The 26,390-nt window shown below is 42.4% G+C and overlaps 1 long non-coding RNA gene across 12 annotated transcripts in view; it reads left to right on the top strand.

Annotated features, from left to right (window-relative positions):
• Window positions 1-14,794: 14,794 nt before the first annotated feature.
• Window positions 14,795-26,390, top strand: part of LOC129630236 (uncharacterized) — a 137,809-nt gene continuing 126,213 nt past the window's right edge. For 2 of the 12 annotated variants that reach the window (XR_008703608.1, XR_008703623.1), the window contains exons 1-2: window positions 14,812-15,621; window positions 22,936-22,997. This is a non-coding gene — a long non-coding RNA (uncharacterized LOC129630236). Of the gene's footprint in view, window positions 15,622-22,935; window positions 22,998-26,390 lie in introns of all 12 variants that reach the window. The other 10 variants (XR_008703615.1, XR_008703611.1, XR_008703618.1 and 7 more) reach the window with 9 other exon arrangements.

Here is a 26,390-nt window from a genome sequence, read left to right as displayed (position 1 = left end):
TGTTTATTTAACTTCTATGCAGAGTACATCATGAGAAACGCTGGACTGGAAGAAACACAAGCTGGAATCAAGATTGCCGGGAGAAATATCAATAACCTCAGATATGTAGATGACACCACCCTTATGGCAGAAAGTGAAGAGGAACTCAAAAGCCTCTTGATGAAAGTGAAAGTGGAGAGTGAAAAAGTTGGCTTAAAGCTCAACATTCAGAAAACGAAGATCATGGCATCTGGTCCCACCACTTCATGGGAAATAGATGGGGAAACAGTGGAAACAGTGTCAGACTTTATTTTTCTGGGCTCCAAAATCACTGCATATGGTGACCGCAGCCATGAAATTAAGAGACACTTACTCCTTGGAAGGAAAGTTATGACCAACCTAGATAGCATATTCAAAAGCAGAGACATTACTTTGCCAACAAAGGTCCGTCTAGTTAAGGCTATGGTTTTTCCTGTGGTCATGTATGGATGTGAGAGTTGGACTGTGAAGAAGGCTGAGCGCCAAAGAATTGATGCTTTTGAACTGTGGTGTTGGAGAAGACTCTTGAGAGTCCCTTGGACTGCAAGGAGATCCAACCAGTCCATTCTGAAGGAGATCAGCCCTGGGATTTCTTTGGAAGGAATGATGTTAAAGCTGAAACTCCAGTACTTTGGCCACCTCATGCGAAGGGTTGACTCATTGGAAAAGACTCTGATGCTGGGAGAGATTGGGGGCAGGAGGAGAAGGGGACGACAGAGGATGAGATGACTGGATGGCATCACTGACTCGATGGACGTGAGTCTGAGTGAACTCCAGGAGTTGGTGATAGACAGGGAGGCCTGGCGTGCTGTGATTCATGGGGTCGCAAAGAGTCGGACACAACTGAGCGACTGATCTGATCTGATCTGAATGGCCTAGTGGCTTTCCATACTTCTTCAATTTAGGCCTGAATTTTGCAATAAGAAACGCATGATCTGAGCCACAGTCAGCTCCAGGTCTTATTCTTACTGACTATATAGAGCTTCTCCATCTTTGGCTGAAAAGAACATACTCAATCTAATTTCAGTATCGACCATCTGGTGATGTCCATGTGTAGAGTTGTCTATTGCATTTTTGGAAAAGGGTGTTTGCTATGACCAGCATATTCTCTTGACAAATCTTTATTAGCCTTTGCCCTGCTTCATTTTGTACTCCAAGGCTAAATTTGCCTGTTATTCTGGGTATCTTTTGACTTCCTACTTTTACATTCCAATCCTCTGTGATGAAAAGGACATCTTTTTTTGGTGTTAGTTCCAGAAGGTGTCATAGGTTTTCATAGAACTGGTCAACTTCAGTTTCATCAGCATCAGTGGTTGGGTATAGACTTGAAATACTGTAATATAGAATGGTTTGCCTTGGAAATGAACCAAGATTACTCTGTCATTTTTGAGATTGCACCCAAGTACTGCATTTCAGACTTGTTTGTTAACTATAGTGGCTACTCCATTTCTTCTAAGGGATTCTTGCCTACAGTAGTAGATATAATGGTCATCTGAATTAAATTTGCCAGTCCATTTTAGTTCACTGATTCCTAAGATGTTGAAGTTCACTCTTGCCATCTATTGCTTGACCACATCTAGTTTACCTTGATTCAGGGGCCTAACATTCCATGTTCCTATGCAATATTGTTTTTTACAACATCAGAATTTACTTTCACCACCAGACATATCCACAGCTGAATGTCAAGAAAAATTCCTGCTTTGGCCCAGCTTCTTCATTCTTATTGGAGGTATTAATAATTGCCCTCCACTTTTCCCCAGTAGCATTTTGGATGCCTTCTGACCTGGGGGTGGGTGGCTCATCTGTGGAAGTGGCAGATTTTATTTTCTTGGGCTCCAAAATCACTGCGGACGGTGACTGCAGCCATGAAATTAAAAGATGCTCGCTCCTTGGAAGAAAAGCTATGACCAACCTAGACAGTGTATTAAAAAGCACAGACATCACTTTACTGAAAAGGTCCATGTAGTCAAAGCTATGGTTTTTCCAGTAGTCATGTATGGATGTAAGAATTGGACCATAAAGAAGGCTGAGAGCCAAAGAATTGATGCTTTCGAATTGCGTTACTGGAGAAGACTCTTGAGAGTCCCTTGGACAGCAAAGAGATCAAACCAGCCATTTCTAAAGGAAATCAACCTTGAATATTCATTAGAAGGAATGTTGTTGAAGCCGAAGCTCCAATACTTTGGCCCCCTGATTCGAAGAGCCAGTTCATTGGAAAAGACTCTGATGTTGGGAAAGATTGAAGGCAGGAGGAGAAGGGGGTTGCAGAGAATGAGATGGTTAGATGGACATCGCTGACACAATGGACATGAATTTGAGCCAACTCCAGGAGGTAGTGGAGGACAGAGGAGCCTGGTGTGCTACAGTCACTAAGAGTTAGATACGACTTAGTGACTAAACAATAACAGTATAAACCAGCTGTATTAGTGACTACTGGAGATCTTGTTTAGGTGAGAAAGTAAATTGGATCTGAATGAAAATCTGGCTGAACTGACTTGCTTTGGCTGTACCGTGGTGATATGAACATGTGGTCCAGATACCCGTGAACCTCAAGAGGACCCCAGGATGTTGGCCTGGCTGGATTTTACAGTAGTGACCTGCGTCTCCTTTGCAACAAATGTCTGTTGGGACACGTTTACTTCTAGGTGTTCACCAAAGTGATCGATAATAAACGAATGACCAAATAACAGCATCTTTCCTCTTTTCCACGTTATGTGCCCCCTGTGGACACTAGGGCATTCTGAAGAAGATAGACTGTGTTTTTCACAGCCATATTCACACGACAGACATGGGCTTCATGATGGAGGCAGTCATGTTTGCCCATGTGCCTCCCAAACTCTTCAACATCTTTTCCAAGGATATACCCTGAATATTATCTTTCAGGTTCTGAGGGCCTTCATGCTGCTCACTATTCAGGGTGGAGGGGAAGGTAGATAGTTTTCTCAGTCTTCTAAGTGAGAAAGCTAGAATGTGAATCTCCCAGTCTGATTTCCTGTCCAATGATTGTTTATTCCACGGCATGAATGAATCGTAGTGATCATAGTGTATTCCTTCAACTTTTCAGATGAGGCGAGAAGATTGTGTATCTTTTCCCAGGCTCAGTGGCCTTTGACTTCATCACCCTGTCTCCCGTCTTCCTCACCTCTTTGCCAACCTCAATCCAAGTTTTCTCTGAGCTCCTACCAGCATTTCATGATAAACATGTGTTTTAGCTATTTGGTTCACTATTCTGGACTAATAATTACTGAATCTAATGTAGGACTTGTAGGACAGAGAGTAGAGGACAGTGGTGCCTTGGTATTGTTGTGGGAAAGCTACTTTGGGACAAGAGAACCCCCATCATGTCCCTAAAAATCATACCTTATAAGTTCCTTTCTACTCCATTTCTGTGTAGATTTTTGTCCTCAGATTATTTGTTTGCTCAAAAATTACTCATTGAGCACCTACTAAGTGCCAGACAATGTTCTGAAGGCTTGGGAGGGCACGTCCATGAGCAAAATAGACAAAAGTCCCTGAGCTTATGAGCCTTAAGGGGGAGGGGTAGAGAACCAGCAGTAAGTATTATAAATGATAAATGCGTCAATTACATGGTCTATTAGATGATAAGTGATATGGGAAACAGCACAGTGGGAAGGTTGGGGAATACTGGGGCAGGTCACTGCACGTGTAATAGAATGTTCTAAGTGGACTCACTGATCGTAAAGACTTGCAGGCAATAAAGGACCAAGCTATGTAGATATTTGAAAGAAGAGCAGCCCACAAAGAGGGACAAGCCAAGGCAAAGGCCTTAACGTAGGAGCATGCTTGGAATGTTTAATATGAGGTGGAAGACCAGTGAGGGAGTAGAAGAACAATAAAAGGTGAAGTCACAGAAGTAAACAGGACTCAAACCATGTAGTAACTTGTCTGTCATTGTTCAGACTCTGGCTTTCCCTCTGATCGAAGTGGGGCAAGGGATTGCAAAGCTTTAACCAGAGGAGAAACTTGCTATGGCTTACATTTTAACTAATCATTTTGGTGGCATTGTTGAGAACAGGCAGTTGGTGGGTACGAGATAGAGTGGGAGACCAATAAGGAGACAATTTTAATCACCAAGTTGAGGGATGATGGTAGCTTCGAGTAGTGAAGAGACGTGCTCTTAGTCTGGATACATGACTTCCTGATGTAATGGACATGGAATATAAGAGAAAAAGAAGCCAAGAATGGTTTTGGTGTTTTTGCTATAAGCAACTTAATAATTGGAGTTGCCATCATCCGAGATGGGAAAGACTGCAGGAGCAATGGAATGGGAGGTGATCTTGGACCTCAAAGCTGGGCATGTTGAGAACAGGTGTCCTTTAGATGTCTCAGGTAGAGATGTTGAGTCTGGAGTTTGGCAGCATTCTAGTGGAAGGATACTGTGGAAGTAATTCCCCACATACACGTGATGAGCTATGAGCTAAAAGCTTAACAAAGCAATGTGGATAGATAGAGAAGAATTCAAGGTCTGAGCTTGGGCACCCAACATTAATAGGTAAAGAAGAGGAGAAAGAACCAAGAGAGGAGATACAGGAGTTTCAAGGAGGTCATGGGTTGGGGTGGGGCAGAAGGAAATGTAGTGTTTTGGAAAACAAGTAAAGAAAGTAAATGAAGGAGAAGAGAAGGTCACCCACATCAAATGTTGCTGGTGGGTCAAGCAATATGGGGATTGAGAATGCGAAATTGGCTTTAGTACTGAGATGGTCCATGGTAACCTTGACAACAGTAGTTTTCATGAGGTAGGGAGGATGAACACTTCATTAGGATTAATTTAAGAGAGAATATGGAGATAAAGATGAAATGGTGAGTATAAACAATTCTTTGAAGTGATTTCTTTTTTAGGAAGGGAAGAAAGCTATTGGGTTGATGGAAGAAGTGTGGTCAAGAGAAGCATTATTTTAAGATGGGGGAAATAACAGCATCTTAATGTGCTGATGGAGTTGTCTATATAGTGGGCAGAGGGATGGACTTCAGGGGGCACTGGGGCGGGAGGAAACAGAATCCAGTGTTAGAGCAGAGGGACTGGCTTTAGAATGGGGCATGGATGGTCCATGCATGGAAGGCAGAGGGCCTATGGGTAGAGGGCCTATGTGCAGAGGCTGGTACCAGGAACATGAGAGGGTGAGTGGTGGATGGGGACTCTCTTTGAATTGCTCTGCTGTTTCAGAGAAGTAAGAAGGTCATCAACTGAGAATGAGGCTGTAGGAGAAGATGTTGATGTTGAGGAGAGGGGAGAAGGTGTGAATCAGTTGTCTGGGAAAGCAGAGATATGAATGAATGAGGGAAGCACTGCACAGTTGCTGGCAGCATTGAGGTTCAAGGTCATGGGTTTTAAAGGAAGCCTGTCAGCATGATCGTGTGTTTTCTCCAGGGGATCTTCATCTGCATAGCTGAGGTACATAAAAGGTGGAGGACTGGATCTTTTCTCCTTTGGAAACTTTAAAAATGCAACAATTTAAATGTTCTGAGAATGAGAGAGCCACTTCAAACAATTATGTCTACCAATTTGCCTACATCTTCCTCCCTTCCCTCCCTCCCCACCTCCCCCCTCTTCTTTCCTTCCTTCCAAAAGCACTTATATCTCCTGATTATAAAATAATCATACCTGAGACTAGTTATGTACATTTCTTCAATAAATTTTGTGTATATACTAAGTGCCAGGAGCTCTGTTAGGCACCATGAAGACACAAAAAAGCAAAGAGGACCCTAGATGCTCGTAGAGGAGAGATGAAGATGAAACATGTCTATGACATTTATAAGATGGAAATTGGCCAACATCAAACTGAAAATGGAACATTATGGGAATTGAGAGAGGGATACCTTGTTCCTAGCTGGAAATGAGGGATCTCTGAAGACGTGGTAGATTGTATCTTCCAAGGGTGGCCACACAGTATCTCCCATCCCACATGCTCTTCTGAGCTGAGACATCGATACTCTTCCCATTTACAGTAGGCGTGGATGTCGTCTCCATAAATGGGTTGTGACTCATTCATAACCGATACAGTGCACAGAAGAAATGATGCCATAGAACTTCTGAGACTGGGCCAAAAGAGGAGATTCAGCTCCTCCTTGTGTGCTGGGACATCATGTAAAAAGTCCTGAGCCTCCAGTTACCCCTGAGGTCACCATGCTGTGAGGAAGCCCAGGCCACATGGGCAGGCAGCTTGTAGGCGCTCTGGTTGACAGTGGTCAGCACCAGCAGTGGACACGTAACAGAGTCACCTCTGCAGCATTCTAGCCCCTAGCTGCTGAGTACACCTCAGCTACTCAGCACCCCCAGCCATTAAGTCCTTCCAGCTCAGGTCCTGGACATAAAGGGGGAGAGTCAAGCTGTCCCTGCTATACACTCTCTGAGTTCCTGACCCAAAGAATCTCTGAGATCATACAATGGATTTTTTTACACCTTTAAGTCTTAGAGTGATTTGTCAAATAGCAGTAGTTATCAGAAGATTTCTTGAAACATGGAATATTGGAACCAAGTCAGTGTTTAGATGCGAAGAAAATGTGATACTAAATGAGACTGGTGATTTTATTGACTATTTTATTTATTAGAATTTCCCTTTCACATTTGATATTCCTAATACTGAACATTCTTTTGTAGAAATATCTCTAGATATTCATCAGAACGTTTATGAAGACTTTGGAATGCAGTTCCTTCTTGTGATTTGATTTCATGGTGATGCAGTGCCATCAAATACACTTTAGCAAAAACTAGGTCTTGAAGAGAGTAACTTTCGTACAAAAGTTGAGAACTTCATTAACATGAAATACTAGGATATTTTCTATAAATGAGTGCTAAACAGTACTATTTACAGGGTGGCATTAAAAAAAACTTGGTAGAATATGCATGTGACATAACTTGCTTTTAAAACTAATTTTTATTTTAACCATACCAGTGTTTTTATTTTTGGCTTGAACTTTTCAACTTTTATTGACTTACCAAAAGAGGATAAAGGGAGATTTTAAAATATGATGGCTGTATAGCAATTGACTCATTTACCTGGTCTTCTCTGCCTTTCCTAGTGCAATAGATTAATAGGTGATCAAATGGTTTGATTTTATTGATTTCCTCTCCTCTTTCACCTTCTTCTGGCTGCACAGATCTGTGTTGCTGCTTTCACAGTTAAGGTATTTTGTTTGCAAGTAACTGAGACCAACGTGAGCCAACTCAGGAAAAACCAATAATAACGAGAGGTGCAAGGATCTGAAAGTGTTTCCAGAATTAAAGGGGAGGCTGAAGAACCAGGAAGGGCAGGCTGAGTAGCCAGGAGCTCCAGGAATATAGCAGGTGGGAAGCCACTTCCAAGCTACTTCGTTCACTGCCTACCCTGGCGTGAATGAGCTCCAAGTGATCATGGGCACCATGTTCCTTGGCTCACAGCTCTAATTCCCATGGAGTATGACTTGGTCCTAGGAAAGTGAGTCCCTCAGTGAAGCTCCTCTCTTGTCTGTATCTGGTGGGAGACATATCCCAAAGTAAATCTGTGTTTTTTATGATCTAAAGGGAAATGGAAGTCAGGCAGACCAGAAAGCAGCTGTCCACCTCACTTTTGACTCCTGGAGTCATCTCAATAGCCAGCAGCACACTGGACCTCATAGATTTTTTTAAGGGGGTATGTCCTTGTAGTTTTATTTATTTTGGACCTCAGAGATTTTAGTGCATTCATTCAATGCAAGTGTTTCTGTTAATTTGCAATATACCTTATTTAAAAAATTATCTCTATTACCACATTTTGATAAGAGTTGTTGTTCAGTGACTCAGTCATGTCTGACTCTTTGTAATGCCAGACTTTCCTGTTCTCACCATCTCCCAGAGCTTGCTCAAACTCATGTCCATTGAGTTGGTGATGCCATCCAACCATTTCATCCTCTGTCATCTTCTCCTCCTGCCTTCAACCTTTTCCAGCATCAGGGTCTTTTCCAATGAGTTGGCTCTTCGCATCAGGTGGCCAAAGTATTGGAGCTTTAGCTTCAGCATCAGTCCTTCCAATGGATATTCAGCATTGATTTCCTTTAGAATCAACTGGTTTGATCTCCTTGTGGTCCAAGGGACTCTCAAGAGTCTTCTCCAACACCACAGTTCAAAAGCATCAGTTCTTCAGCACTCAGCCTTCTTGATGGTCCAACTCTCACATACATACATGACTACTGGAAAAACCATAGCTTTGACTGTACGGACCTTGGTTGGCAAAGTAATGTCTCTGCTTTTTAATATGCTGTCTATGTTTGTCATAGCTTTTCTTCCAAGGAGCAAGAGTTAATGTCTCTTGAAAAAGGTTAATGTCTTTTAAAATAGCTTCCTATTCATTGGCTCCTTCTTTGCTTAGAACTTCACAAGATAGAACCAGGATTCACATTCCCTCTTGAGAGTGGAAAACTGGAGGTGTTGGATGTTTCAGGCCCTTGTCCCAGGTCACTCTGATGTCGTAAAAACATGGTCAGGGCTCCAACTGAATTTGACTATCATTCATCCATCCATTGTCCTTCTCGTTTTTTATGAGGCAGTTTCCGTAAGGACAGCTGTTGCACCTCCTGCCCACTGGGTCTCAACATTCACTAGGAAAATGAAGTACTTTGGAAAGGGAGGATTCAGGTCTTTGCTTTACCACCTATAAGCTGGTGGTCATGATCACAATCTCTCTCACCTGAATTCTACTTACTGGTCCCTCCCAGGGCTGATAAAGAATAAAATGGAGGGATAGATATTACAGGGGGTTATGAAGCAAAGTGTCATGCAATTGTGAAGTGTTATCACTTTATCCATGCTTTTAATTCTCCTTATGTGTGTGGGCATGTAGTACATTATCACTGACTATTACACCATGTGCCACTTCAACATAGAAGTAATAGCAGGGCAACATGAGTTCCCTAGGGTTTTATCAAGTCAGACAGAATCAGTGCATCCAGGCCATTATACCTGGAATACAGTTTCTGCAATTTGTTTCTCTTGCAACCTGTTAAGCCTGTAAAGGTGTTCAATTTCCAAAGAATAATTAAGCCAAGGACACTGTGTCCCATCTTTGATTAAATACAGTTTTCACTTTAGAATCAGATACTTCATTTTTAAAAGTTGAATAGAATAGCATCTTAAAAAGAAAAAAAAGAATTCCCACTGGTTAAATTTAGGCTGCTGAAAAAAAGTTTAATGTAAGATTATGCTTGGTACAGAAACATTTTCACTTGGCTGTGAATTGGATACATTTAAAAATCATTTTAGGCTCTTGCCTTTGAAATTGCGTGTGATAAGGGAGATTACTAAACAAATGTCAATAGGCATATTGGATCCAGTAACACTGCTTCTCTCATTCTAATGAACTAGTGCACCTCTGAGTGCCAGGTAAAGATGCTCTTCTGCTTACAAGAACACTTGCAGTGGCTGATTGGTGGAGAAAGCTTGATGGTAATTTTGCTCATGTTGGTCTCTCCGTTCATGCTTGGCTTACCCTGTTTCTGGACAGACAGGACCTTTGTCTTGCACGTTTAAAGCTGTTAGCCTTGTCTATACAGGCCTAGGCACTTATGTACTGTGTGGCAAATCTAGCCATTTCAACAGATGTACCAATTTATATTCTCTGTTGTAGATTTTCTGCATGTAATTACAACAATAGATGGCATTTAATAAACTTGTACTGTGTACCAGGTGCTAGACTGATAACTCTCTATGTTGTTTTAAAACCTCATGCTGTTAACATAAAACTTATTGAAAAAGATAATATGACTCATCTGGCCATGAAATAATCCAGCCATTTGGCACACATAAACTTGACCATCACCAGCTAGGATAAAAAAAAAAGAGTGTATGTGTCTTTCCCTGAAATTTGGAGATTTTTGCTCTCTTGCTGCTTCATCAAAGAAAGCACTCCAAGCAGAGAAGAGGAGCCCCCCTTTCTCGTTCCAGTCCCATTACATTGCTGTGGACAAGGTGGAGTGCAGACAGTCAAGACTCATGCTTGTCCCCCTAAGGGTTTGTACTCTGTGGATCCTAATAGACTCAGAAGGAGAAGGTGACCCTACCGGAGGCCAGCTCTCATCCCTAGCTCACCCACCCCTGCCAGACAGAGCTGTTGGGGTGCACCCATCTGGACAGGCTGCCCTTTTCTCAGGATTCCTTTAGCCACTTGCAAAGCCTGGCCACATCTTCAGCCTTGGTGGACTTTTCCAAGAGGACCAGAAAATGATGGGGTTGCTTTCCCTGCTGTGGGACATGGTGGCTTCCATCAAGAACCATGACCAACGGCAGGAGAGTGACCGAGTTACAATAATACCTGTCCGTCTACCTCCCAGGAATGTCATCAGTATGAGACGGCCTCATAGATGTGGAAGTCCCTTGAAAAGCATAAAAACACAAGTCAAAACAATAAAAGAACAAAGAGTTTGATGACTGCTATGACATCAGAGCATTCCAGTCCAGGACAGTCAGGGCTGTTGACGACAAGCCAAGTTCTCTCTGCAGGGCCCAGGATTTTCACCCAAGTTTTAGCAGATTTGTCTAAAATTGGCCACTCTCCTAGCCAGGGGGAAGAAAATGAAATAGAGCAGTGAGCTCATATTTGGGGTCATATACTACCCCCAATTTTTTCTCTTAGACATGTAGAGACTCACACCTGCTGCTGCTGCTGCTAAGTCGCTTCAGTCGTGTCCGACTCTGTGCGACCCCATAGACGGCAGCCCACCAGGCTCCCCTGTTCCTGGGATTCTCCAGGCAAGAATGTATACAAAACATGCATGTAAGAAATACATACATGCTGTGTAAATGTTGAGAGAGCGAAAAAGTATAATCTAGAAGTAGCTGGAATTTCTCTCCTCGTCTAGATCGGATCTGTTTCCCTCCATCTCCAGCTTTGCAGCAGGGGTGGCCCCAGGCATCCTAAGTCTGCAAGATTTCTGCAGGCTCCCCAGGTTTCCTTTGGTTCCTCTGTCCTTGGGTTTCCATATCTTACAGGAAGTCTGTTTGCTGCTTAATCTGGGCAGCACTGAGAAACTCAGCTCCTCACTGATCTCAGCAATCATTATCCATCCCAGATATGCCAGTAGATTTTGCTGGCTTGGGTGAGAGTGCGGTGGGTGTGCAGGGGGACTGAGTTCACATGGCCACAGTGAAGACAGTGTGAATCAGCTCAGGAGGCATTGTCTGAAGTAACCACCTCTTTTCAGGGGAGATTGAGAGCTTGTTTTCGAAGCCCTGTTTTTCCTCCCCCTCCTCACTTCCATCTACCTCTGGACACCCCACATCCCTAACCCCTTGGTGGTGGTGGTTTAGTCGCTAAGTCGTGTCCGACACCACGGACTGTAGCCTGCCAGGCTCCTCTGTCTGTGGGATTCTCCAGGCAAATTACTGGAGTGGGTTGCCATTTCCTTCCCCCTAAGCCCTTAGGGGAGTCAAATAACAAATTTCCTTTCCTCATCTCAAGCAGGACACACCCACTCCCAGCCCTGATGGTGGGTGGGGCTCCCCTCTTCCACATGGCGCTCTTTCAAACAATGAAAACATCTTCCTAAGTGAATCCAGAGAACAATTATCTTCATCTCCTTCCAAAAGTGTAAAATATTTATGTATTACCTAAATTCTTGACCCCATCAGGGCTGAACACTGATAACAAAATCATGCCCCGTATGTTCTTTTTTTTAAAGATGTGTCCAATATGTTTTGACTATAACTTTAAATAGGTCACTTATGAAAGCTTTAGATTGGACCCAATTGTCTTGAAGATCTAGCTGAGCTCTGACATCCTATGTTGCTCTGCTATTCTATTGAGAGAAAAGCGGGAGAAAAAAAAAGCTTTATTTCTGTCTGAAAAAAAATAAATGATCATCTGTCTAAAAATAATGTAAGGAGAACACCCACGATTCCTGTCCTTTCTCAAATGTCACATCCCATTGATCTAGGTCAGCCAGGAAGTCACTTAGCGCTTTCTTTAAAAAGTCATATTGTCCGGGGGATGAAGGACATCTTCTTTCACTTCTAATCAGCCAACCCATTACTCCTTGTCTGCATTTGTAGGTTCGCAGAGAAACTTAAGTGGCATGAGTCATGTTCTGAAAATCAAAATGCACACGCAGAGCATATAAAATGAGCCATGAAGAGAGTAGGAATTGGAGACACAGTGTGGCCCTTTGTGAAACATGACAACGTCCTGCGGACCCAGGTTTCTGAGTGTTGTTGAACTAAGGAGGGTAATGACAGGGTTCGGGGTTTGCCAGAAAGTGTGTCATGACATGAGGTTTTAGGAGAAGTGCAGCATGCCTTTAATCAAGCCCACGGGGAGCTTACTAATGGTGCCCTGTTTCTCAGTTGTTTATGTGGTGGCTGGGTGGGCTGAAATCAGACCAGTTCCACTTTCTGTTATGAAAATTCAGAGTGTATTTATCTAATTCTTTTCTTCTCCAAGGAAACATTGACAAATGTTAATTACAGAGATTCTGGTTTTACCTATCCTGAAAGCAGACTCTGGAGCATTACTTTTACTGGGGGTCACCTCTGTTAAGTGGGAACTTGAGTTTGAATGACTTGGCAGGTCACCCTCAAGGGATAATATCTATGTCTTCAAAGGAACCCCTTGGGATCCACCCCTTGTTTTGGGAAAGGTAATATTTTGGCCTGTGGATTCTGGCAGCTGGACAATATCTTGGGAGGATCCCAGCCGCACACAGATGAAGGAATTTTTTACATGTTAAGCCTTCCATGTTGCCAAGGTACTTATTACCTTATTTCTGGGGTGATGGCTGTTTGTTCAGTTGCAGAGTGTTATGGCTGAGTCTTTGATCTCATCTCCTGAAGTTAATTGTAAAACTTTTGCATCATCCCCCATATTCCTGGATTACAAAATTACACCATTAGGCAATTCTTATTGTCATGGATAATTGTCTTAAATAGGGGAATAAGTTAGAGGGCTAGAATAAAGAATGAAAGTAAACACTTATGGGGAACATTACGCTTTAGAAAAAGGCATTACAGTGTAACAGTATGGTGAGTCCAATCCCAGATTTATAGTGATTTAATGAAATAAGCAGCAGGCATTGGCTCTAAACATATGTTGACAGAGGCAGATTGGATATCAGAGATTTCTATTGTAAAGTAGTGATTTTTGTGTCCAAAATGTCATTATCTTCAAAAGATACATAGTCCTTTGACGTCTGAAAATACCGATAGTTTCCTTTTACTGCTTCTTGAGCTTAGCACTCGTTGTTTTATCTTGGAAGACATTTGCTATTTCTACATTAGGGCATTGTAATAGGATTTACATTTCAGCAGTCAGCAGTCCCAAGACTGTTTGATAGAAATGCTCAGGAAGAATGAGAAGACTTCTTATTCTGGCTGTCATGGATGATGCTTAGGTTTACAAAGGACTTCAGATAGAATGACAGGGAGAATTCATAACCTGGTGCTTTTGAGTCAGTTTCCTGTTCTGTTTTTAACTAGAACTAACCCTCTTTTTTTCATTTGCCAAGGAACATACCTTGCCTTAATTTCTTGGGGGACAAAAGTCTGCCAAAAATGGATTAAAAAACGGTTGATTTGGAATCATGTCATAACATAGAACTAAAGGAAAGGGTTGAACTGGCTGCTTAAGCCTGAAACAATCCTCCAGAGTTGGTCCCACTGATGGCAGAGAAAGACAAAGCAAACACAAATTGTGCTGAAGTGACAACCAGTGTGACCCTAACTTTGAATATCTGCCAAAGCTGGGATGAAGGATTTCACTTAACGCAACTAGTATTTTATCCCACTGACATAATTAGAAATTTGGGGCCCTTTCCCACACAGGAGTATAGGAATCCCTTTTCAATTTGGTTTTAAGATAATGATCACCTCCTTATATATCTACAGCTTCCTTGCAACCCTCATCTTTGGTTTTAATACATAGCCCTCCATTGTTGAGCCCTAGCTTTCATGCATTATGGGAGTGTTCAGTGTTTTAAATTTTGCCTGGACTTCTCATGCTTCTTTGAGTGCAGACCTAGGAAGTTGTTCCTGAATGAAGAGATTCAGCAGTGCTGTTTTAATATAATATTTTCCTTCCATAAGTCTTGAATCCTTCCTCTTATTTATTCAGCTCTTCATTTTTCCCAGCACTAGGATACAAAATTTCAGAGGTCATTTTTTTCCCTTGAAATTCTGCATGTTATGTTGACTTAAAGAAAGATGATTGTATTTCAGTAAGTAATTCATTCAAATTTGAAGAAGGAGATTAGAAAGTTCAGATGTTATTCCAAATGGATGTTTTCTGAAAAGCCAAACTATCAAAAAAAAAAAAAATGAAGGTAAAATAGAACTAAACAGAAAGCAAAATGCTTCCAGTTTGAATAAATAAAATTTACTAGATTATCTCATTGGATATCAGCCCTTTCAAGATTCAAAGTCCCTAGTCATTGGGAAATCTTGCTCATTTTCTATGGTAGTAACATATAGAGATTGCAGTAGTTAATTGCAATTATTCACTCTAGACAAAGACAAAAAAAAAAAAAAGAGTTTTTCATCTTCCAGTTTCTTAGTTTGTGTGCAAAGTTGCCATTCCAGATGGGACCCATTATGCGATGCTGTATTTCAAAGGGAAACATTTCTTAAAGTTGCTGAAAAAAAGTCTATTAAGGAAATAAGAGCCGCTGAAGGAAAGACACATGTTATATATTTCTTCAATTAGTGGCAAAGTCCTGGTAGTATGATAAAGAACTGTGGGGGTTCTAAGTGAAATACTTGAATCTTCTCTCCTCCTCAGCCCACCCAATGCTGTTGTAAAAAGGGAGAGAGAATCATTGGATTCAATTCTGGGGGAAAACCGTTTCTGATTTTGTAGCTATGAGAACAGAATTGCACTCTTTTGCTTAATGTGTCATTTATTAAAAGTTTTTCTCAGTAGGACAGCAAGCAATTATGTGAAGCAGCTGGGTTACAAGAAGGCCTGCTCACATGTTATTACACGCAGAGGAATTATGGATTATGGAAAGATGAACAATGTAATTATGCTCGTGGAGTGTCACTTATTATTAATTTTGGGGGTGAAATTTGTAATGATTTCATAATAGCTCTAAAAATCAGAGCAAATGTTTGGATTTCTAAGGGTTCTCCAAGGTTTAAAACTGGTCCATGGGTTTAATTTTGTCAAAATGTGGTCCAGTGCCTGACAGTGCTGTGTTTCAAGGGGAATGAAATCCTACAAAGGCTGAAGACAAAGTCTAAAACTTTTAATTTGAAATTTCTCATTTCATTAACTCTCATCTGTCACAACCCCATTCCCTTGCTGGGATCCTATAGAGATGGACTCAGAAGAGGGTAGCCCACAGCTGCCTTGCAATTACCCTGAGTAACTCTGCAAAGGTGAAAAGAGGCTGTACTCATGGAAGTCAATTAACATCTTTCCTGGTTCCACCTGGCAATTATTTGAGACATATCGTCTTCCAGAGACCTGCCAGTCACTCAGAAATCAGGGTCGTCTTTGCCTTTCTAGAGCCCCTTCCTTTGACTGTTCAAACTCCTTTTTCTTATTCTTCCCAATGCCTGTTCCACCCTCTTCCTTCTTGTTTCTTGTTGGCAGTATTGCTAATTAGGCCGCTTTTTCAAACAGAATGAGGAGTCTCTTTTGCCAGGTAAGTGGGTGGTATTCGCAGTAAGTAATTAAAAGGGATTCACTGAATTAAAAAAGCCTAATAATAACAATAGCAAAACAACAACAACAACAAGTGTGGGCAAAAACTGAAGTGACCTAGAAATGAAGGCACGTTAGTAAATGGGCAAGTGGCCTGAAAACTCTGCAGGTGTAGATGTTTGAGTTGCTGGAAAAGTGGCTCTTTGGCCATCTAACATACAATAAAAAAAAAAGGAATACAGAGTCATCATTATCTCAAGTTTAGTGTATTTTAAAGTTTCCCAGCTGCTATATAGTGATAGAGCTTTAATTTTTACCTTCAAGGATGTCTTTTCCAAATGGCAATAACTTAATCTTCTTAGCCTCTAACTGCAGTGTGTGTGTGAGTCATTCAGTCATGTCTCTTTGTGACCACATGGACTGTAGCCCACCAGGCTCCTCTATCCATGGAATTCTCCAGGCAAGAATACTGGAGTGGGTTGCCATTCCCTTCTTCAAGGGATCTTCCTGACCCAGGGATCGAACCCAGGTCTCCTGCATTGCTGGCAGATTCTTTACCATCTGAGCCACCAGAGAAGTCCAGTAGATACTATTAAAAGTTCAAATGAAAAAAAAAAAAAAGGTCAAATGAGGTTAAAAAAAAAATCCCTAAAAATTGCCAGTGGAAAAATCTGCTAAAATGTAATGCTTACTTTTCCAACCCTTTAAAAAAAAACTGAAGTATAGTTGATTTACAGTGTTGTTCTAGCACTTTATATATGACACAAACATAAATCACAGACACCAATCTATGTAAATACATTTTTGTGTGTGTGAAAATCGATTTAGTCAACATTATTTGCCGAACACCTATTATGTGCTAGGCTGTGCGATACCATGATGAATGAAAACACATGTAGTCCCTCCCCTCATGAAGCTTACAGCCTACTGCAGGAGAGAGACATTAATTAAAGGATCATGTAATTGAATATAATACTACAAATGTGACAAGTACCATAAAGAAGAGGTATATATATATAAGACCATATATTAGGGAACGAGGGCTTAATCTAGGATGTCAGAAAAGGTTTCACTGGGGAAGTGATGATACTGAGTTTAGATTTCAAATAAGATGGGGATGAGGGGGAAGGAGGGATCCAGAGCAGCTGAGTAGCTTGATGAGAGCCTTTGTGATAGGAAGGAGCATGCACGCTGAGAAAATAAGCGGTGGGTAAGAAGCCAGACTTTGTGGGGCAGTGTAGATGCCGTGGAGGACTTGGTTCTCGGCCCTGAAGTAATGGATGCTGGGATTCAGGCACGAAGGTGGCACATGGTTCGTCAAGCTCAGCCCAGCTTCGGTGTGGAGACTGATTGGAAGGAGCATAGATTCACGGGGGTTAAATGAGAGGCTTTCATGGTAGAAGGGAGAGAGTTGCTGTGAGTGTGAACTAGAGTAGCGGTGCTGGGGCTGGAGGAAGAGAACTTGATGATGATTTGTATGTGAGGTGGGGAGTAAGAGAGGAGCCAAGGGAGCTTCTTTCCCTGGTGTTTGCTGTGGTTGACTTTCAGGCTTTTTGTCCATTTGACTATACTGCATGCATGTGTGTGCCCAATTGCTAAGTCATGTCTGACTCTTTGCAACCCCATGGACTACAGCCCGCCAAGCTCCTCTGTCCATGGGATTTTCCAGGCGAGAATACTAGAGTGGGTTGCCATTTTCTCCTTCAGGGGATCTTTCCCACCCAGCGATCAAACCCACGTCTCCTGTATCTGCTGCATCGGCAGCTGGATCTTTACCACTGGGCCAGCTGGGAAGCCCATTTGACTATAGTGCTCTCCCTCTTTTTTCTTACTAATTTGTAGGATATAGTCATACATTGTGGATATTATCCCTTCTTCTGTTACATGTTCCAGATATTTTCTTCTGGTCTCTTCCTTGTCTTTTTTATTTTACAGTATTTTTTAATGATTTACATAGTTATACTTGTCAATTTATTTTTTTCTTCCAAATTTTGTGCCTTCTGTGCTTTTCTGATAATGTCTAGTTGGTTTTTAAAATTCATTTGGAACTTATATGTTATGAAGTAGGGATTGATCCTGTGTTTTCTAGATGGGTATTAAATTGTATTTATACCATTTAGTCTCTTTTCCCAATTAATTTAAAATAAAACCCCATATACACATATTCAGCAGATATTCCTTACATTATTCTAATTCGTTGTTCTAGGTGACTTTCCTGTGCTAATCATGCACTGTTTTAATTAGCATGTGTGTGCTGCTTAGTCTTCAATTGTGTCTGGCTCTTTGTGCCCCCAAGGACTGTAGCCCACCAGGCTCCTCTGTCCATGGGGATTCTCCAGGCAAGAATACTGGAGTGGGTAACCATGCCCTCCTCCAGGGGCTCTTTCCAATTCAGGGATCAAACCCAGGTCTCCCACATTGCAGATGGCTTCTTTACCCTCTGAACCACCAGGGAAGCCCAAGAATACTGGAGTGGGTAGCCTGTCCCTTCTCCAGGGGATCTTCCTGACCCAGGAATCGAATTGGGGGTCTCCTGCATTGCTTATTTTAATTAATTAGGGCTTCCCAGGTGGCCCAGTGGTAAAGAATCTACCTGCCAGTGCAGAAGATGCAAGATTGATCCTTGGGTTGAGAAGATCCCCTGGAGGAGGAAATGGCAACCCACTCAAATATTCTTGCCTGGAAAATTCCATGGGTAGAGCAGCCAGGCAGGCTCCATTTGTAACAGTCCATGGGGTTGCAAATAGTTGGACATCACTGAGCACTCAGTCACACATTTAATTAATTAAAAATATTTTGTATTCCTCTGGTACATTTTCTCTTAGACATCTAGAGAATCAGCTAGTTAGTTCTATGAAAGGAACTCTTGGGATTTTGCTTGAGATTGCAGTGAATTTATAGATTAATTTAGAAAGAATTGGCATTTTTTGTTACAACGTTGAGTCTTCCTACCTAGCAACGTGGCATATCTCTCCATTTATTTCAATGGGGTGTGTCTTCTTTTATGTCCTCCCGTAAAGTTTTATATTTTTATTCATATAGATCTTAAGGCAAAGGTATTTTGTTTTACTTGAATTATCTTAGAGTTTCCTACTTTGTGACTTCAGTTAAATGTGTATATTTATAAATACTATCCATCTTCTTCATGTGATTAAGATGTGTCCTCTGTCTCTTAAAAGGTTTGACATCTGTTCCAGGCGGGAGGATAGGGGTAAGGTGGATTTTTCTTTTCTTGGAGTAAATACCTTGATGGAGACTTTCAAATCAATCTCTCTGCAAGTGATGGCCTGCCTTCTCTAGCGCACGGTTTAATGTGAGTGGAGGTTATGTATTTGTGCTCTATATCTACATCTTTCAAAATGCACTGTCTAATGATTTGGAAATATTCCAGCATAATTTCTCTGCTGGTACATGTTCAAGGCCCAGCAGAAGAATCACTCATCCTTAACCTTGTTTGTTTATCTGCTTGCTGATCTTTCTCTTGACTGCTACCTCTTAAATGCGTTGAAGGGTCAAGGGAGTCTAGCCAAAGCCCTTAAGGACCAACCCTAAAGTTCATCTTCTGTGCTTCTGAAAGACATTCTCTTCTTGCTCCTTCTGCTCCGGCAAAGAAGGGAGTTATCAATAGATGTTATGGTTGATAACGCACACAGAGCATGCACAAAAAATAGATCAAAGACTCTGAACCTGTTTATCTGTTTGATAGATCCAGCTTTCTTTGTTCACACAGTTTCGCTCAAAACTGTTCTTTCAGTGTCCAAGCTAAGCTTGTGTCTAGTGATGCAGACTTGATTTAAATTAGAGAGACCCCGTAAGCGCCCTGGCTGAGCTGGGAGGGACAAAGCTGGCTTTCGTCAGCCTCTTTCTATCATCTCTGTGTGCCCTCAGCCTCTTTGGTTTTCTTGCTTGTGAAGCTCTGTCAATGATACTGGTGTCTTTGTTTTGTAGATGTAGCCTGGGCTCTGCAGTGCTGATGGCCTGCCGCTTACTATCGATTTCTTTGGGTGTTAATATTTTCCTATTGTGCCTGTTGTCTGGCCCTCACTTCTCTGCCTGGTACTGTAATACACAGCTTTCAGTATTCTGATGGGATAGCATGGGTCTGCCATCACTAGCTTGATTTTTTTAACAGGAAGCTCAGACAATAAAGGCCTTGAGAAAGCAAATGTGAGAAATGCATGCTTCTGTCTAGGGACATGAGTGCAAAAACAAAATAAAACAATACTGTCTCTTTTGTTAGTTTCTGCCACCCTGTTTTTACAGTAAAGAACTAGAACCCTTCCCTGCACCCTGGGCATGAGCAGAGAAATTGGCTGCAGCCATCAGAGGCTGTACTTTGAAATATTAAATGTTTTCTGATAAATGTGTAATTATCACCTGTTGTCTGCTTTCTCTCCTGCTGCTCAATAAGTAAATGCCTTCTTGATTTAAGGAGTACATCTTGAATACTACTACTATTACTTCTACTACTAACAATAACAATAAATGTGCATTTAAAAGAGAAATTCATAAAACCTAGTGACAGGTAACTATTAATCCCTCCTTTGTGCATTAATTGAACCTAAGTAGATAACATATACAGCTTTGTTGGAACTAGCTCCGTGTGGAGCAGGTTTTTGAGGAGGGGATCTCTGTTTTTCTTCAGACTCAGTCAATGAGGTTTTATTTAAGAGTGGCATGTTAATGAGACTTTAAACAGGATTTGGGGATTTCAGGGGAAGAGGAACATTCAAGAAAGGATCATAAGTTTTCACTGTTCTAAAGGGTGAAAGTGTGGAAAGTCAGAAGTGGTCTCTATTTTAGCTTCTAGGCAATGTCAAATATCTGGTTTCTAGCTTGCTTTATAGAGTCCTCCTTACCCTTCTTAGTTGCAGTTACCCAGTTGTTCTTGCTGATTCCTCTTTCTTTGCCCTGGGTCTTCAGTGATATTCTTCTCCGCTCTCACATGTCTTGTCCTCCCATTTTGTACTGAATTCCACAGTTGTGTTCCTTCTTTTATAATCAGAGTTTTGGCTTGGCACATGGTTGTCTACTTTGAAACTACATTTCTCAGCCTCCCTTGCAGCTAAAATTCAACCTATAAGTTAAGTTCCACTTAAGAAGTTCTCCCAGGAGATTTGGAAGAAGAGAGCTGGGCTTCTTTTGGATCCTGACTGTCTTAATGACCAGCCAGACCGTGGGTTTCCTGCATTAACTTCCGATCCCCTCTTAACTGGTTGTCAAGAAGCAGTGGGGGTCGTGGCCCCTTCTTGATCTCGTGTCTCATCTCTGAGTGCTGCTCCTCATGTCCATTTTCCTGCTTCCTGCTGCACTAGGGGCTTCAGATTAGACTCTGGGCCGTGGCTCTAGTTGTGCCTTTGAGTTAGCAGGCCCCATGCTAGGTTTCTGGGTTGCTCTAGACATCTCTCACTCTTTTCAGTGGTTTTATAAACCCCTCGGTCCCTGTATTAAACTCATTTTGCTTCAAAATACATGGAGTTAGTTCTCAATCCTGCGCTGATCCTATGATAAATAACATTAATTATGTCCATGCCCATAGAATAGGCGGGCAAGGATGGTCCTCATAGAGGAACCACCAGTGAGTTTCATGGGCCAGGCTCCTGGTGAGGCCCTTGACCTTCTCTCATTGTCTCATCCCACCCACCCTGCGGGGCAGGCATCACTGCCATCTTACTGAGGTCTCTCTCTCAAGAGGGCTGGGGAGGTCTGTAACAAGCCTGTGGCCACAGGGGTGGGAAGGAAAATCCCGTGCTTTAAGCCTTCTCTGTCACCCCAGCTGTGAGCAGAAATTGTTAGGATGTCAGAAATCAGTGCTGCGGACTGAGATGCCAAAACAATGTCTTTCACTTTCACATGGAGAAACTGAGTCTGTCAGAGGGACGTGACCTCATTGCTTTAACTCTTCCCCATGAGCTGGATGCTCTGCACAGTGTGGTTAGACCCATGCCCTGAACCCACGGTGGGACCTGAGGCCTCCGTGTGATGTGATGTGTTGCTCTCACAGCCTCCCCCTCACTACCCTCATTCTCCTTCTAGGGAGGAGTGGGTGCTCTCATCAGTCCCTTGTAAGAACTGCCAGTGGCTGAAGAGTTTAGTACACTCTATTTAAAAAAAATAAATAAAAGCAGCAGTGCATGTATTGTGAACACTTCAGAGGCTCTCACAAGGCAGGAGTGGAAACGGGCATGGAGGCCACTCCCTGCCGCAGTCCGGTTCTCTCTCCCGTTCCTTCCTGCATCCCCGGCTTCCCCTTCCTTGGCTGGAGTTGTTGAAGGCCTGGGAGGCTCCCCTCTCTGTGTGTCTCCCACCACCCCAGTCATTGTGTCCCGCTCTCTGTGTCTGGCTCCTTTTACTCTGCACTATATTCAGGATTGACGTTTTCTCCAGCCAGAGTCATGAGACAGACACTTTGGGTTTGGGGTGAAGTAAAGCAGGCCTTCTCTGCTGTGTTGCGATTCTAGGGCATTTCAGCCATTCTAACTTAAAGGCAATTTCCATGGGTCTCAGCTTCTCAGAGTTTTTACTAAGATGTGGGGAAGGGGGGTCAGGAAACTAAGTAGGAAATATTAGCTGGCCTGATTTTGCCTTTATTGTGCACATATACCCTGAGAGATCTTGAGGAAAAGGACGGGCGAGGCCAAAGCAGAATTTAGGGACTGCGATGGTACCGTTTTATTATCACTCCTTATCAGCTCTCTGCACAGCCGTCCCTGGAAGGTCCTCTGTCCCATGCGTGGCCCTCCCCACTTGAGTGCAGTCTTTCTTCTGTGAAGCCTCAGCTCAGTGGTTACCGCCTCTGTGAAACCTGGCAGACAGCGTTAATCCCTTTGTCTTCAGCAGCCCACAAGCTTTGTTGACACAATAGAAATACTACTACAGCGCATAGCACAGTGCGCTGTGAAAAGCTGTTTGCTTATCTGTGTCTCCCACTACATATTGACCTCCTTAAGGAGAGTGACTGCATCTTACTCATCTCTTAATCCGCCACAGCTAAATAAATATTTGCTAAATCAAGCCAAATTCCCGTCCCAGTTCAATGTAACACATCAAAGTACAGAGTTCTTGGATTTTTAGGACCCGTTGATTGTACAGTCACCTTTGATTTAAGTAGTGTTTGGGATGTATTCCATGTCCATGCGTGATATTGCCTTAAATGTATTGTTCATGAACATGGATTCTGGAGCCCAGCTCCCCACTGTGACTGCTGGTTCCACCATGGCCAATCTCTGTGACCTTGGTTGGACAAGGGTCTTAACTCTTCTTTGGTTTCCTCACCTTTAAAATGTGGCTGAAGACAGTATTTATCTCATCACAGGGTTGTGAGAAGATTCAATCAATGAACATTTGAAGAGCATCTAAACTACATCCTGGCAGACGGTAAGTGCTATCTAAGTATTTGTTGTTATTGTTATCTTGATACCACTTAGAATAAAATGTAAAACCTGAAATGTACACCTTAAACTCATTTTAAAAAGCCGGCTTGAACAACTCTTAGAAACTGCGTAGAACAATTTCCACAACAGCAGCTGCTTCCGAAGCTGGCTCTTCTTTCTCTGGACACTTGAAGGGTTACTCTTGCCCCACCCATAAGGACTCTGATTCTCTTCTTGCAGTATCATTTTTCTTCCTTTTTGTCAGTCTTATTTTCACCTGAAGGGCCAGCCCAGTGTCTTGTATGCTTTAACATCACCTGGCAGGAAATCTAACAAACAGTAAGTACCTAATAAAATGGTAAATGAACCAATGAATCACCAAGAGAACCCACACAGAACACCTGGAAACAATGAATAGATACTATATATATGCTGATACTTTGGAGTTAGTATCAACAAATTAACAAACAAGTCCCTGCTCCAACTCTTGACAGGCACATAGTCTCATTTTGGAGACAGAGCTAAATGGGTCTCTGGTTGCCTATACATCTTTTGCCTGTTTTCTTTATTACTTTACCCCTTCTCTTGTCCAAACTGAGATGTGGACAGTTTTCTCCATGCCCTTCTTCATTATTAATCCATTGACACTTCTTGCTCTCTGCCTCCATCTTACTGCCCTAATATCCACTCTCCTGCTTGAGTGAGTCCTTGGCTTGTACATGGCAGCTGTCTTATCATCTTCTATATATCCAGACTGTTCAGCTGACTATTTATACTTTAATGCTATCTTTCTTACTTATGTGGTCTGCTCTGTGAAGGCATGAGTTTGCCTACATTATTATTACTCCAGGACTCTTCCAGGTGCTGCAGTTGGAAACCATTTAATAAATGCTTTTGGATTAAACATTGGTACTTACCTTGGGTGACTTCAATATGTGAGGATAAATAAGATAGATGATATGGCCTGTATGATCATTTATTCTTTCACTTCTTGAAAACCTATAGAGTTTATATCACAGGTGTAGTGCCAGATATTGACAGTCTAACTGGAGAGACAAGATTAAAAGATGCTAAAATACATCATAACTTGCAAAATTGTTTGATACCACATTGGAGGTGTTCAGTGAAAGGACCTTCAACTGGGGAAGGCCAGAGTGGTCACAGCTGATTTTCGTGCAGGGAGTAGAATGGACAGAAAGATACAAGCTCGTGATGGTAAGGTAGTCAAGTGTTCAAGAAGAGGAGTTTGGCAGAGAGGCAGGAGTGAGCATGCCATGTGTGGGAGTGAGACCAGTTTGACGGGAATGGAGAACAGGAAACTTTGAATGCCAGGTCCAGATATTTGATGTGGACAGAATCAGATTTCTGAGACAGGAGGATTGTGATGGACTCAGTAGGGGAAGATAATCTAAGTTTTGAAAATAGGATTGAAGAACAGAAAACATAGCTTGAGGGAGGCCCACCGGGAACCCCAGTTTCAATGAGTCAAGATGGCAGCATGGGAATGGAGAGGAGATGGGAACATGAAGATATTAGGAAAGAGAAGCAGAGCCTGGCAGATCTTCCTTCTTGTTCCTTGATTAGACTTCTGGCACATTTTTGGCTTGTGGGAAGCCTATGGCTGCTTTTATATCACATTTCTGTAATTACTCTGGGCCCCATCTCACCTTAGCCCTCCTTATAAAGTATTCACGTAAAATACAAACCCATAGAGATGTGTTAGGTGATGTGATGGTTAGTTTTCTGTGTCAGTTTGCCTGGCCTACAGGATGCCCAAAGAGCATATTAAACGTTAGTTCTGGGTGTGTCTGGAGTGTTTCTATGATGAGATTAGCACTCAAGTCAGTGGATGCAGTAAAGAACACTGCCCTCCTGAGTGTGGGTGGCTGTCATTCAGTCTGTCCAGGAGAACAAAAGGTGGGGGAGGAGGATTATGCCACTTTTCTCCTGCCTTGCTGTGGAGCTGGGACATCTCATCTCATCTTTCCCTGCCCTTGGACTGGGATTTACATCATTGACTATCCTTATTTTCTGGCCTTTAGGCTCAGACTGAATGACCTCACTGGCTTTCCTGAGTCTCCAGGGCTTATAGAGGACAGGTTTTGGGGGTTTCTCAGCCTCCAATAATTGTTTGAGCGAATTCTTCAAAATAAATCAATCTGTCTCTGAAAAAATGCATATATTCAATTTCTGTTTCTCTGGAGAAGTCTGACTAATACAGGGAGGGGAAAATTCAATCACGTGAAGCACAGGTCTCTGTTATTGGACCTGTGCTTATGATGGTAATGTGTGTTCATGAAATGCCCAGGAAGAAGCTGCACAGCTGGCTAGCTGGCTAGGACTTTAGGGAACCATCCTTGTTACAGTGTGGTTTCCCTGGTAGCTCAGCTGGTAAAGAATCCACCCTCCATGTGGGAGACCCCGGTTTGATTTCTGGGTCAGGAAGATCCCCTGGAGAAGGTATAGGGCACCCACTCCAGTATTCTTGGGCTTTCCTGGTGTCTCAGACAGTGAAGAATCCACCTGCAATGTGGGCGACCTGGGTTCGATCTCTGGGTTGGGAAGATCTCCAGAAAGAGGGCATGGCAACCCACTCCCGTATTCTTGCCTGGAGAATTCCATGGACAGAGGAGCCTGGCAGGCTAGAGTCCATGGAGTCACAAAGAGTCAGACACAACTGAGCGACTAACACTTTCACTTTTCACATAATGAATGACAGATGTCTGACATGCTTTCCGTCTCCACCACACCCCTCCGCACTCCTAGCAAGAAAATAAAAATGGAAGCGCATGGAGGTTAGGAACCAACCAATCACCAGTTCCTCTCTGTCACCGCTCCCCTCCCCATTCCCTTTATGCATGTTTGTATATGAGTTCTTTGTGACATTGTTAATTGTCAAAAGACAGCTTAATGAAGCTGCTCTGAGTCTGGTTAAGGACTGTTAAGGACTCAGCTTTCTCAGCCACATTGAGGTACTTGACAAACATCAGTTATATTTTCTCCCTGTTCTCTAAAGATATTTTAGCCTGACATATTGTTAGCCTTCATAGAAGCTACTAGTATTCTTTGCTGCTGTTTTATGGTGATCAGTTTTCTTGAGGTTCAGCTTGTTGTGAGGGCCTGGTATGTCTGGCACTTTTCCTTATGCCTGGCAGAAGTGCTCACTAAGCAGTGGTTGAAAGAATGAATGAATAAATGAATCCCCTGGAGTGCTAGAACCAGAGGCGAACTCATACAAGCAACACAACTTTGTGACTGATCGTGATTTTTGAAGAACTAAAAATAAGTGTACAGCATAAGTTCAGAAATAGATAAAGTAACTTGGAATATGGGAGAAAATGTAGCTTAAGCATCAAGTACATTTATGTTGACTTTAAATGACAATAAATGGAGGAAT

The sequence above is a fragment of the Bubalus kerabau genome, chromosome 1 (genome assembly GCF_029407905.1).
Source record: "Bubalus kerabau isolate K-KA32 ecotype Philippines breed swamp buffalo chromosome 1, PCC_UOA_SB_1v2, whole genome shotgun sequence".
Lineage (NCBI taxonomy): Eukaryota > Metazoa > Chordata > Mammalia > Artiodactyla > Bovidae > Bubalus > Bubalus kerabau.
Note: the sequence above shows the minus strand (reverse complement) of the source record. Positions and strands in the feature narration are given on the sequence as shown.